The sequence below is a fragment of the Copidosoma floridanum genome, unplaced genomic scaffold (genome assembly GCF_036245765.1).
Source record: "Copidosoma floridanum isolate Cflo_tuat_1 unplaced genomic scaffold, Cflo_Japanese_pri ptg000004l, whole genome shotgun sequence".
NCBI classification, from domain to species: domain Eukaryota; kingdom Metazoa; phylum Arthropoda; class Insecta; order Hymenoptera; family Encyrtidae; genus Copidosoma; species Copidosoma floridanum.
In genome coordinates this window covers 20,673,064-20,688,065 of record NW_028321881.1, presented here as the reverse complement: position 1 = coordinate 20,688,065, position 15,002 = coordinate 20,673,064, and positions in this window count along the sequence as shown.

Below are 15,002 nucleotides of genomic sequence, written 5' to 3'. Positions count from 1 at the left end.
AACAGTATTAAAACGTTAATTAATTTTTATTATGATTTACTTAAGAAACCATTAAGCTTACATACTACTTCATGACTTTAACATAAAATAAAATCAAATAATTTTTTTGCCACAAGCCACGGCAAATCACCTTGTAATGCTATTGGTGGAGTTTTAAAGCGACAAGTTATGCGACATTGCTTAAGATCACCTACGAAAGAACAAATAACGAATCCTTGTGAAATGTACGAGCACGCTATTAAGGAAGCTGAAAAGATCAGATAGCTTAAAAATAACGTTAAACTTATCAAAAGTACAAATAATTATTATAAATTATTGCAGAGTCTTATGGATATCTGATATGAAAAAAAATTACGCAAACGATTCTCTAAAGTTGAAACATTTCCAAATACACGACAAAATTATTTTTATATTTCAGTCGACAGCAAATCAATAAAAATGAAAATAACTTCTACTTCGTTGTATACAACTACTGTAAATTTGAATATAACTTGATGTCCCACAGTTCAAAATACATTGTTTGAGAAACTTATTTTAAATAGATTCAGATTTATAATTAAAATTAAAATAAAATTAATGTTCATTTTGTTTATTTATTTACTTTATTTACTCATTTATTTATTCAGATCAACGGGCAATACACCTTTTTACGAGTTACAAATAATAGAATAGTTACAATTATATTTTATTAAATAATAGCCATTAATGATATCATGTAAATTATAAAAGAAAAAAATCAAAGCTATACGTAACAAACAATATAGGTAAGTAATACTTTCTTAAATGAACCAATTGTATCGAAGTTTCTTATAATACTCAGCAAAGTACTCCATGGGTATCATATATCTATATTGAATGTAAAATTTAAATGCAAAATTTCTTACATCTACTCATATGCATTGACAATAATTGCTAAACATTTCTGAGTTAAACAAAAATTGTAATCGATAATATTTTCTTCAATAACGTCCGAATACTGAGTAATATTGAGGTCTCTCATTTCAGCAAGAAAAAAATTTTTTTTAATATCTAATCACCCTAATAAACGACGCATATAATGTGCATGACGTTGATTTTCAAAAGAATTTTCTATGATCTCTAGAACCTAATTTATGTCAATTTAAAAAAAAAACTCAAAATGGGGTGCAATGAGCCGTGACAGATTTGATGCATTCAAAATTATTAAATCTTACAATAGTCGTAACTTTGGTTCTAAATCGCTTACAGACTTTCGTAACCCCTCGAATTGAAGGTCTCAATACTTACTTCTATCAGCTGTTATGTATCGAACACCCCAGAGACTCTGGGATAGAGAGAGAAAGTCATGACTGACAGGTCTATTGGCTTACTTGAGGTGCGAAAAACTCGTTGAAAAAAAAACAAATCTAAGGTAAAACCGGGTATAATGGAACACTTTTTTAAGCAAGATGTTTATTACTTATTTTTTAAGTTCCACCGATGCTAATTCACCTAAATTTTCTTTTAAATTAGAAATAAAGGTCTTTACTTAAAAAAACAATGTTTATTGACTGTGCTAATCATTATCCGTTTAATTAAATAATTTCTTAAATAAGTCGTGAAATTTGTAGTAGTGGGACACAAACTTTTAGGATTACGGCAGTAGTAGGACACTATATGTGGTAGTAGTGGGACAGTATATGACAATGTAATTTGCATATGTAAGAACAAAATTGTTTATTTAAAAGAGGTAAATTATCACTTTTAAGAGTTCATAAATATGAAAAATAATAGATTAATAGGGATTTTTCTTTTATATATATTTTTTTCGACGATATCACAATTTTCCTACTTGATATGTCCGTTAATAATAAAGAAAAAAATTGTGTCTATTGCAACATAAACTAAATAACATAATTATTAATAATGCAAACCACGAAAATAATAATAGTGAACACAAGTTTGAAATAAATATAAGCTTCTAAGGTCTTTAAATTTGTAAGTAATGTATCAAACCTACAACAACCGCCACGGGTCCGTTTTCCTTAGCTGCTTCCTTCTTGACCTTGAAATTAAGATTGATAACAGAAAATATACAACAAAAAGGAGAATTATTATGAAACTTTTGATCAGATAAGAAGCAAGTTTTAAAAGCTAAAATACCAAATAAAAATATAATGTGAGTAAACTAATACCTGTATTTTCTGTTAACAATTTTCAAGATATTAATTTTAATCAGTTTTTTTTCAATAATAGTATGATGAAAATTAATTATTAAAAATATATATCATTTTTGCAAAGTTCGTTTTTTTGCATTAGGTGGGATTAATTAATACCCATTGCACAGAGGTTAGGTATCAAATTATGTCTATTTACCAGGTAACTGTGCTCTCATTCACTTAACTACTAATCCTAAAAATGAATTTCAGTTAAGTTTTACTACAAAAAATTAGACTGATGACACTTTCACGATGACAATAGTCAAAAACACGAAAGCAAAGTCGTTAATAGAAAAATTTGGTCTTAAGAAGTACTTGTCCCACTACAACTTAGTTTTGAAAAAAAAGAATGTAAAAGTGAGACAGCAATGATAGGCCTCGTTCCATTTCTACATGGTATTTGCAGAAAATAAAAGTATACTACGACAGGCTATATTTTATAACAAAGTAATTATTTTAAAAATCAAATGAATCAAACTTAATCCTAAGTGTCATATTATAACGTATAATTAGTTTGAACGTACAAAAAAAATTAAATTTTCAAAAAATAATCTTGGGAGTCAACTTAAGTGTCACCTATAAAATGGGCAAACTGATTCGTTTGAGACGTATGCAACAAACGAGTGCTTAAACGGCTTGCTAAAATATTTTTTTCATTTTCCCTTTAACGTGTGACACAATAAATTTTTGTGGTCTCATCTACATAAAAGATAATGGGATATTAAAAGATTTTTTTCAAGGACATTTTTTGCCAGATAAGCATACCAGTTACATTGCCATACAAACTTCTGCCTTAACTTATATAATTTTAACTGTGTCCAATAATCAAGATAATAAATCGTATCATTATCATCATTATTATTATAGATATATAATCGTTCTCTCATCGTAATATGATAATCGTTATCACATCATTATCATAATAACAATAACCACAAGGACAATTTTATCATTATTGTCAGAAACATTATCATTACTTTTATTGTCATAAAAATCCTTATTATGTTAATCAACATCATCATCATCATCGCCATCATCATCATTATCATCATCATCGTCATTATCATCTTTATAATTATTGTCATCGTCATCGTCATTATTATCTCAATTGTCATCCGCATCATTGTTATAAACATTATCATTATTAACATTTTCATCACCATCATCATTATTATTATCATCGTCATCATCGCCAACACTATCGTCATTATTATCGTCATCGTCACTATTACCATCATCGTCGTCTTTATCGTCATCGCCACTATTATCATCATCATCATCATTATGATCATTGTTGTCATTATCATCATCATCCTAATCTTTATCGTCATCGCTATATTTATTATTATTATTATTATGATCATCATTATTATTATTATTTTTATCACCATTATTATTATCATCATTATCATTATTACCATCATTGTCAATATCATTATCATCATCATCATTATAATCATCATCACAATCATTAACGTCAATAATCTTATGCTTAACATTAGCATCATCATTATCTATGTCGTTATCATTGTCGTTGTCAATATACACATCAATCTCATCATTATTTTTATTATTATTTTTTTTATTATCATAATTATCATTATTCTTGTTATTATGATCATTATTATTGTTATTATGATCATTATTATTGTTATTATAATCATTAAGATTCTAATCATCGTAATTTCTAGGGTAATTATCATCATAATTGACATGATCATCATCAGTATCATCATCATTATCATTGTAAACATCGTCTTTATCGACGTCGTCATTTTTACTATTTCTATCATCATTATCATCATCATCATCATCTTTATGATTATCGACATCGTCATCAAAATCGTCAATATCATTGTCATGGTTATCATCATCATCATTATTATCATCATTATTGTCATAAATATAATTATCAAGAGCATTATCATCGTTATTTTTATCTTAATCCTCTTTATTGTAATTATTATCGATGTATCTTACATCATTGTTATTATCGTCATCAAAGTTGTCATCGTCAATTCCATCATCATCGTCATCGTCAATATTAACATAATCTTTATGATTATCATTATTATCATTGTCATTATCACTATTATTATTATCTATACTATCGATATCATTATACTAAACATAAATATCGTTATCATTATTATCATGATTATAATCGTCATTATCATGGTAATATTGATCGTCATTGTAATTATTATCATTATTATTATCATCATTATTATCACCATCATCATTATCGCTATTATATTCATCATTGACATCTTTATCATTTTCGACATCGTCGTCGTCATCGTTATCAAAATTACAATAGTCATCATTATCATTATTGACATCATTATCATAACCATCATTATTATTATCGTCATCATTATCATTATAATCATCATCATAATCATCGCACTCGTCATTGTAATCTCTACCGTTATCGTAATCGTAATTAAATCTTCCTCAATATTGTCATATCATTGTCATTATCGTTTGCTTTGTTATTAACGTAAATATCTTTATTATAATATTCATCGTCGTCATTATCGTCATTAATAAATTTATCATAATCATTACAATTATCAATATCCTCGTTGTCGTGATATAAAATGTCATCATCATAAACAACAGAAATAATAATCTTAATAAGATCGTTCGTCTCCTTGTTAAAGTCATCATTATTATCATTATTTATATTATTACTATTATTATAACTATAATTGTCTTTATTATTCCTAAAATAATGGCAATATCATCATTCTCATAATTATCATCATCCTCATTATCATCATCATCATCATTATCTTATTCGTTATTACTATAGTTATTATTATCATTATCATCATCATTATAATTATCATAATCATAATTGTCATTATCATCTTTATCATTATCATTATTATAATCATTATAATTGTTGTCATCATCATTATCATCACAGACATTATTAATATTATTATCATAATTATCATCATTTTTAAATTATAATCTTTATCATTATCATCATTACGATAATTATGATTATTCTAATTATCATCATCATTATTATCATCGACATTATCGTCATCTTCATCATCATCATCATCGTAATCTCTATCGATATAGTCATCGTTAATGCAGTGCCCTCAAAATTGTCATATTATCGTCATTGTCATAAGCATCCTTATCAACGTGATTATAATTCTCATCAGCATTGTTGTCGTCATCGTCATCATCATGATCATTACCATTATCGTCATCATTAGCATTATTATCATCATCATCATCATCATCATCATCATCATCATCATCATCATCATCATCATCAATATCATGATCATCATCATCATCATCATCATCATCATCATCATCATCATCATCATCATCATCATCATCATCATCATCATCATCATCATCATCATCATCATCATCATTATCATCATCGTAATCTTCAGCATAATCGTCATATTAATTATTATCATTATCACCATTATCGTCATAATCGTCATTAACATTTTTGTAATCATCGTCATCGTTATCGTCATTATTGTAAATATCATCATCGTCATTATCATCATATTTATCGTAGAATTAATCCTTATCGTCATAATCATTATCATCATCATCGTTATTATCATCATAATCGTCATTATTATCCTAATAAGTGTCGTCATCGTCATTATTGTTATTCTCATTATAACAATCATTATCATTATGATTATTATTATTACAATCATCATTTTTATCATTATCATCATCGTCGTCATAGTCATCATCATCCTCATCATTATTGTCATTGTCACTATGATCATTATCGTCATCATTATCTTCATCGTTATTATTATAATAATCAGAAAACTCTTTATTGTCATTGCATTAAAAATTATTATTATAATCACTATTATTATCATTTAAATCACTATAATTAAAACCAACATTATCATTATCATGAATTTTATCAACGTTTTTAATATCATTATCATCATCATTGCCATAGTCATTATCGATATCATCATTATTATTAGTGATACTATCATCAAGATTATTATCATTATTATCATCATTATCATCATTACAATTAATTATCGTCATTATTATTATTTTTAACATTAACATCATCGTTATCTATGTCGTGATCATTGTCATCAGCATTATACAAATTACATTTATTATTCTAATCATTATTTTCATTATCATTATTATTATCATTGTTACAATTATCCTTTTTATTATTATCATGAAATCTATAATAATCGTTGTTTTTGTTGTTATTATCATCTTTATTATTATTATCATCTGCAGCATCATCAAAATTATCCTTATTATGATCATCATCATCATCATCATTATCATCGATATCATTGTAATCGTCATTGTTATTTTTATAATCATCATAATAGTCCTTTTAATTATCATCATTATCATAATCATTATCATAATAATAATTATCGGTACTATCATTATTATCATTATTATAATTATCGTCGTGATCGTCATTTTTATTGTCATTATTATCGTCATTGTCACTATTATCATTATCGTCATCATTAAAAATATCGACACTATTATCATAATCGTTATCATGATTATCATCATTATGATTATCATCATTGATATAGTCTTTATCGTCAACGCTTTGATTATTATTATTGTAATCACTATAATTACTATTTTCATCGTCGTTATTATGACAATTATAATTATTATTATTATTATTATTCTTATTATTGTTAATATTTTTATAATTATTGCCATTATCGACATTATGATAATTTTTTTTATCATTATTATCATCATTATCATTATTATGATAGTTATCATCATTATAATCATTATTATCATTATCATTTTTTTTATCATTTACACAATCAATATCGTTATTTTTATTATTTTTAACATTAACATCTTCGTTATCTTTGTCTGTATTATTGTCATTGTCACTATACACATTATTCTTGTTATTATTATTATCATTATTAAAATTATTATTATCATTATTATTATTATTATTTTTATTACCATTAATATTACCATCTTTTTTATTATTACCATCATTGTCGATATCATTATCATCATTATTCTAATCATTATAATCATCATCACAATCATTAATTATCGTCATTAATTTTATCCTTAACATTAACATCATCGTAATCTATGTCGTTATAATTGTCATTGTTATTATTCACATTATTCTCATTAATATTATTATCATTATTATTATTATCTTCATAATTATTATTATTTTTGTTTTTATATATATTATTCTTGTTATTATAATCATTAACATCATAATCATTGTAATTTCTGAGGTAATTATCATCATAATTAACATGATTCTTATAAGTATCATCATCATCATCATTGTAAACATCATCTTTATCAACGCTGTCATTTTGACTATTTTTATCATCATTATCATCATCATTATTATCTTTATTATTATCGACATCGTCATTAAAATCGTCAATATCTTTGTCATCGTTATCATCATCATTATTATTATCATCATTATTGTCATAAATATAATTATCAAGAGCATTATCATCGTTATTTTTATCTTAATCCTCATTATTGTAATTATTATCGTCATATCTTACATCATTGTTGATATCGTCATCATAGTCGTCATCGTCAATTCCATCTCCTTCGTCATCGTCAATATTAACATCATCTTTATGATAATCATCATCATCATTCTCATTATCACTATTATTATCATCTATACTATCGATATCATTATACTTAACATATATATCGTTATCATTATTATCATGATTATAATCGTCATTATCATGGTGATATTAATCGTCATTGTCATTATTATCATGATAATTATCATCATAACCACCATTGTTGTTATCATCGTCATTATCATTATCATCATTATCATTATCATTATTATTATCACCATCATCATTATCGCTATCATATTCATAGTTGACATCCTTATCATTTACGTCATCGTCTTCGTCATCATTATCAAAATTACAATAGTCATTATCATCATTATTTACATCATTATCATAATCATTATTATTATTATCGTCATCATTATCAGTATTATCATCATCATAATCATCGCTTTCGTCATTGTAATCTTTACCGTTATTGTAATCATATTTGAATCTTCATCAATATCGTCATATCATTGTCATTATCGTTTGCTTCAAAATTAACGTTAATATCTTTATTATTTTATTCATTGTCGTCATTATCAGAAATATTAAATTTATCATTATCATTACAATTTTCAAAATCCTCGTTGTCGCAATCTTAAGTGTCATTATCATAAGCAACAGAAATAATAATCTTAATAAAATCGTTTGTCTTCTTGTTATTGTCATCATGATAATCATAATTTATACCATTACTATTATTATAACTATGATTGTCTCTATTATTCTCAAAATAATGGCAATATCATCATTCTCATAATTATCATCATTATCATTATCATCATCATGATCTTATTCGTTATTAGTATCGTTATTATTATCATTATCATTATTATCATTATGATTATAATCAAAATTGTCATTATCATCTTTATTATTATCATCTTTATCATCATTATAATTGTTGTCATCATCATTATCATCACAGACATTATTATTATCATTATCATAATTATCATCATTTTTATAATCATAATCTTTATTATCATCATAATCACGATGATTATCATTACTCTTATGATCATCATCATTATCATCATCGACATTATCGTCATATTCATCATCATCTTTATCGTAATCCCTATCGATATAGTCATCGTTACCGCAGTGCCCTCGAAATTGTCATATTATCGTCATCGTCATCATCATCATCATCACCATCATCATCACCATTATCGTCATCATCAGCATAACTATTATCATAATCATGATAATAAACATTAATCATCATTATTGTCATCATTATCATCATCAGCAACAGCATAATCATTATCATCATTATAATCGTCATCATCACCTATTCCATCATCATCAACATCATCATCATCATCATCATCATCATCATCATCATCATTATCATCATCGTAATCTTCAGCATAATCGTCATATTTATTATTATCATTATCATCATTATCATCATCATCGTCATTAACTTTTTTGTAATACTCGTCATCGTCATCGTCATTATTATCAATATCATCATCGTCATCATTATTATATTCATCGTTAAATTAATCTTATTCGTCATAATCATTATTATCATTATCGTCATTATCATCAGAATCGTCATTATTATCTTTATAATAATCATCGTCATCATAGTCATCATCAACTTTATTATTATTGTCTATGTCACTATTATCTTTATTGTCATGATTATCTTCATTGTTATTATTATTAAAATCAGCATAATCTTTATTGTCATCGTATTAACTATTATTATTACAATCACTATTATTATCATTTTAATCACTCTAATCATAACCAACATTATCATTATCATCAATATTATTATCATTGTCAATATCATTATCATCATCATTGCCGTTATCATTATCGTTATCATCCTTATTATCAATGATACTATCATCAACATTATTATCATTATTATCATCATTATCATCATTACAATTAATTATCGTCATTATTATTATTTTAAACATTAACATCATCGTTATCTATTTCGTGATCATTGTCATCAGCATTATACAAATTACATTTATCATTCTAATCATTATTTTCATTATCATTATTATTATCATTGTTCAAATTATAATTTTTATTATTATCATGAAATCTATAATAATCGTTGTTTTTATTATTATTATCATCTGCAGCATCATCAAAATTATCTTAATTATGATCATCATCATCATCATCATTATCATCGATATCATTATAATCGTCATTGTTATTTTTATAATCATCATAATAGTCCTTTTCATTATCATCATTATCATAATCATTATCATAATAATAATTATCAGTACCATCATTATTATCATTATTATAATTATCGTCGTCATCGCCATTTTTATTGTCATTATTATCGTCATTTTTACTATTATCATTATCGTCATTATTAAAAATATCGACACTATTATCATAATCGTTATCATTATTATCATCGTTATGATTATCATCATTGATATAGTCTTTATCGTCAACGCTTCGATTTTTATTATTATAATCACTGTAATTACTATTTTCATCGTCGTTATTATGACAATTATAATTATTATTATAATTATTCTTATTATTGTTTATATTTTTATAATTATTGCCATTATCACCATTATTATAATTTTTTTTATCATTATTATCATCATTATCATTATTATGATAGTTATCATCATTATAATCATTATTATCATAATCATTTTTTTTATCATTTACACAATCAATATCGTTATTTTTATTATTTTTAACATTAACATCATCGTTATCTTTGTCTGTATTATTGTCATTGTCACTATACACATTATTCTTGTTATTATTATTATCATTATTAAAATTATTATTATCATAATTATTATTATTATTTTTATTACCATTATTATTACCATCTTTTTTATTATTACCATCATTGTCCATATCATTATCATCATTATTCTAATCATTATACTCATCATCACAATCTATAATTATCGTCATTAATTTTATCCTTAACATTAACATTATCGTAATCTATGTCGTTATAATTGTCATTGTTATTATACACATTATTCTCATCAATATTATTATCATTATTATTATTATCTTCATAATTATTGTTATTTTTGTTTTCATATTTATTATTCTTGTTATTATGATCATTAACATTATAATCATTGTAAGTTCTGAGGTAATTATCATCATTATTATCATGATTCTTATAAGTATCATCATCATCATCATTGTATACATCATCTTTATCAACGGTGTCAGTTTGACTATTTTTATTATCATTATCATCATCATTATTATCTTTATTTTTATTGACATCGTCATCGAAATCGTTAATATCATTGTCATCGTTATCATCATCATTGTTATTATCATCATTATTGTCATAAATATAATTATCGAGAGCATTATCATTGTTATTTTTATCTTAATCCTCATTATTGTAATTATTAACGTCATATCTTACATTATTGTTGATATCGTCATCATAGTCGTCATCGTCAATTCCATCTCCTTCGTCATCGTCAATATTAACATCATCTTTATGATAATCATCATCATCATTCTCATTATCACTATTATTATCATCCATACTATCGATATCATTGTACTTAACATATATATCGTTATCATTATTATCATGATTATAATCGTCATTATCATGGTGATAATAATCGTCATTGTCATTATTATCATGATAATTATCATCATAACCACCATTGTTGTTATCATCGTCATTATCATTATCATCATTATCATTATCATCATTAGTATCACCATCATCATTATCGCAATCATATTCATAGTTGACATCCTTATCATTTTCGTCATCGTCTTCGTCATCATTATCAAAATTACAATAGTCATCATCATCATTCTTTACATCATTATCATAATCATTATTATTATTATCGTCATCATTATCAGTATTATCATCATTATAATCATCGCTCTCGTCATTGTAATCTTTACCGTGATTGTAATCATAATTGAATCTTCATCAATATCGTCATATCATTGTCGTTATCGTTTGCTTCAAAATTAACGTTAATATCTTTATTATTTTATTCATTGTCGTCATTATCAAAAATATTAAATTTACCATTATTATTACAATTTTCAACATCCTCGTTGTCGCAATCTTAAGTGTCATTATCATAAGCAACAGAAATAATAATCTTAATAAAATCGTTTGTCTTCTTGTTATTGTCATCATGATAATCATAATTTATACCATTACTATTATTATAACTATGATTGTCTCTAATATTCTCAAAATAATGGCAATATCATCATTCTCATAATTATCATCATCATCATTATCATCATCATGATCTTATTCGTTATTAGTATCGTTATTATTATCATTATCATTATTATCATTATAATTATAATCAAAATTGTCATTATTATCTTTATCATTATCATCTTTATCATCATTATAATTGTTGTCATCATCATTATCATCACAGACATTATTATTATCATTATTATAATTATCATCATTTTTATAATCATAATCTTTATTATCATCATAATCACGATGATTATCATTACTCTTATGATCATCATCATTATTATCATAGACATTATCGTCATATTCATCATCATCTTCATCGTAATCCCTATCGATATAGTCATCGTTACCGCAGTGCCCTCGAAATTGTCATATTATCGTTATCGTCATCATCATCATCATCACCATCATCATTACCATTATCGTCATCATCAGCATTACTATTATCATAATCATGATTATTAACATTAATCATCATGATTGTCATCATTATCATCATCAGCAACAGCATCATCATTATCATTATTATAATCGTCATCATCACCTATTCTATCATCATCAACATCATCATCATCATCATCATCATCATCATCATCATCATCATTATCATTATCGTAATCTTCAGCATAATCATCATATTTATTATTATCATTATCATCATTATCATCATCATCGTCATTAACTTTTTTGTAATACTCGTCATCGTCATCGTCATTATTATCAATATCATCATTGTCATCATTATTATATTCATCGTTAAATTAATCTTATTCGTCATAATCATTATCATCATTATCGTCATTATCTTTAGAATCGTCATTATTATCCTTATAATAATCATCGTCGTCATAGTCATCATCATCCTCATTATTATTGTCTTTGTCACTATTATCTTTATTGTCATGATTATCTTCATTGCTATTATTATTATAATCAGCATAATCTTTATTGTCGTCGTAGTAACTATTATTATTACAATCACTATTATTATCATTTTAATCACTCTAATCATAACCAACATTATCATTATCATCAATATTATTATCATTGTCAATATCATTATCATCATCATTGCCGTTATCATTATCGTTATCATCATTATTATCAATGATACTATCATCAACTTTATTATCATTATTATCATCATTATCATCATTACAATTAATTCTCGTCATTATTATTATTTTTAACATTAACATCATCGTTATCTATGTCGTAATCATTGTCATTAGCATTATACAAATTACATTTATCATTCTAATCATTATTTTCATTATCATTATTATTATCATTGTTACAATTATTCTTTTTATTATTATCATGAAATTTATAATAATCGTTGTTTTTATTGTTATTATCATCTTTATTATTATTATCATCTGCAGCATCATCAAAATTATCCTTATTATGATTATCATCATCATCATCACTATTATCGATATCATTATAATCGTCATTATTATTTTTATAATCATCATAATAGTCCTTTTCATTATCATCATTATCATAATTATTATCATTATAATAATTATCAGTACCATCATTATTATCATTATTATAATTATCGTCGTCATCGTCATTTTTATTGTCATTATTATCGTCATTGTCACTATTATCATTATCGTCATCATTAAAAATATCGACACTCTTATCATAATCGTTATTATTATTATCATCGTTATGATTATCATCATTGATATAGTCTTTATCGTCAACGCTTTGATTATTATTATTCTAATCACTATAATTACTATTTTCATCGTCGTTATTATGACAATTATAATTATTATTATTATTATTCTTATTATTGTTAATATTTTTATAATTATTGCCATTATCACCATTATTATAATTTTTTTTATCATTATTATCATTATTATCATTATTATGATAGTTATCATCATTATAATCATTATTATCATTATCATTTTTTTCATCATTTACACAATTAATATAGTTATTTTTATTATTTTTAACATCAACATCATCGTTATCTTTGTCTGTATTATTGTCATTGTCACTATACACATTATTCTTGTTATTATTATTATCATAATTAAAATTATTATTATCATAATTATTATTATTATTTTCATTACCATTATTATTACCATCTTTTTTATTATTACCATCATTGTCAATATCATTATCATCATTATTCTAATCATTATAATCATCATCACAATCATTAATTATCGTCATTAATTTTATCCTTCACATTAACATCATCGTAATCTATGTCGTTATAATTGTCATTGTTATTATACACATTATTCTCATCAATATTATTATCATTATTATTATTATCTTCATAATTATTGTTATTTTTGTTTTTATATTTATTAATTTGTTATTATGATCATTAACATCATAATCATTGTAATTTCTGAGGTAATTATCATCATTATTAACATGATTCTTATAAGTATCATTATCATCATCATTGTAAACATCATCTTTATCAACGCTGTCATTTTGACTATTTTTATCATCATTATCATCATCATTATTATCTTTATTATTATCGACATCGTCATCAAAATCGTCAATATCTTTGTCATCGTTATCATCATCATTATTTTTATCATCATTATTGTCATAAATATAATTATCAAGAGCATTATCATCGTTATTTTTATCTTAATCCTCATTATTGTAATTATTATCGTCATATCTTACATCATTGTTGATATCGTCATCATAGTCGTCATCGTCAATTCCATCTCCTTCGTCATCGTCAATATTAACATCATCTTTATGATAATCATCATCATCATTCTCATTATCACTATTATTATTATCTATACTATCGATATCATTATACTTAACATATATATCGTTATCATTATTATCATGATTATAATCGTCATTATCATGGTGATATTAATCGTCATTGTCATTATTATCATGATAATTATCATCATAACCACC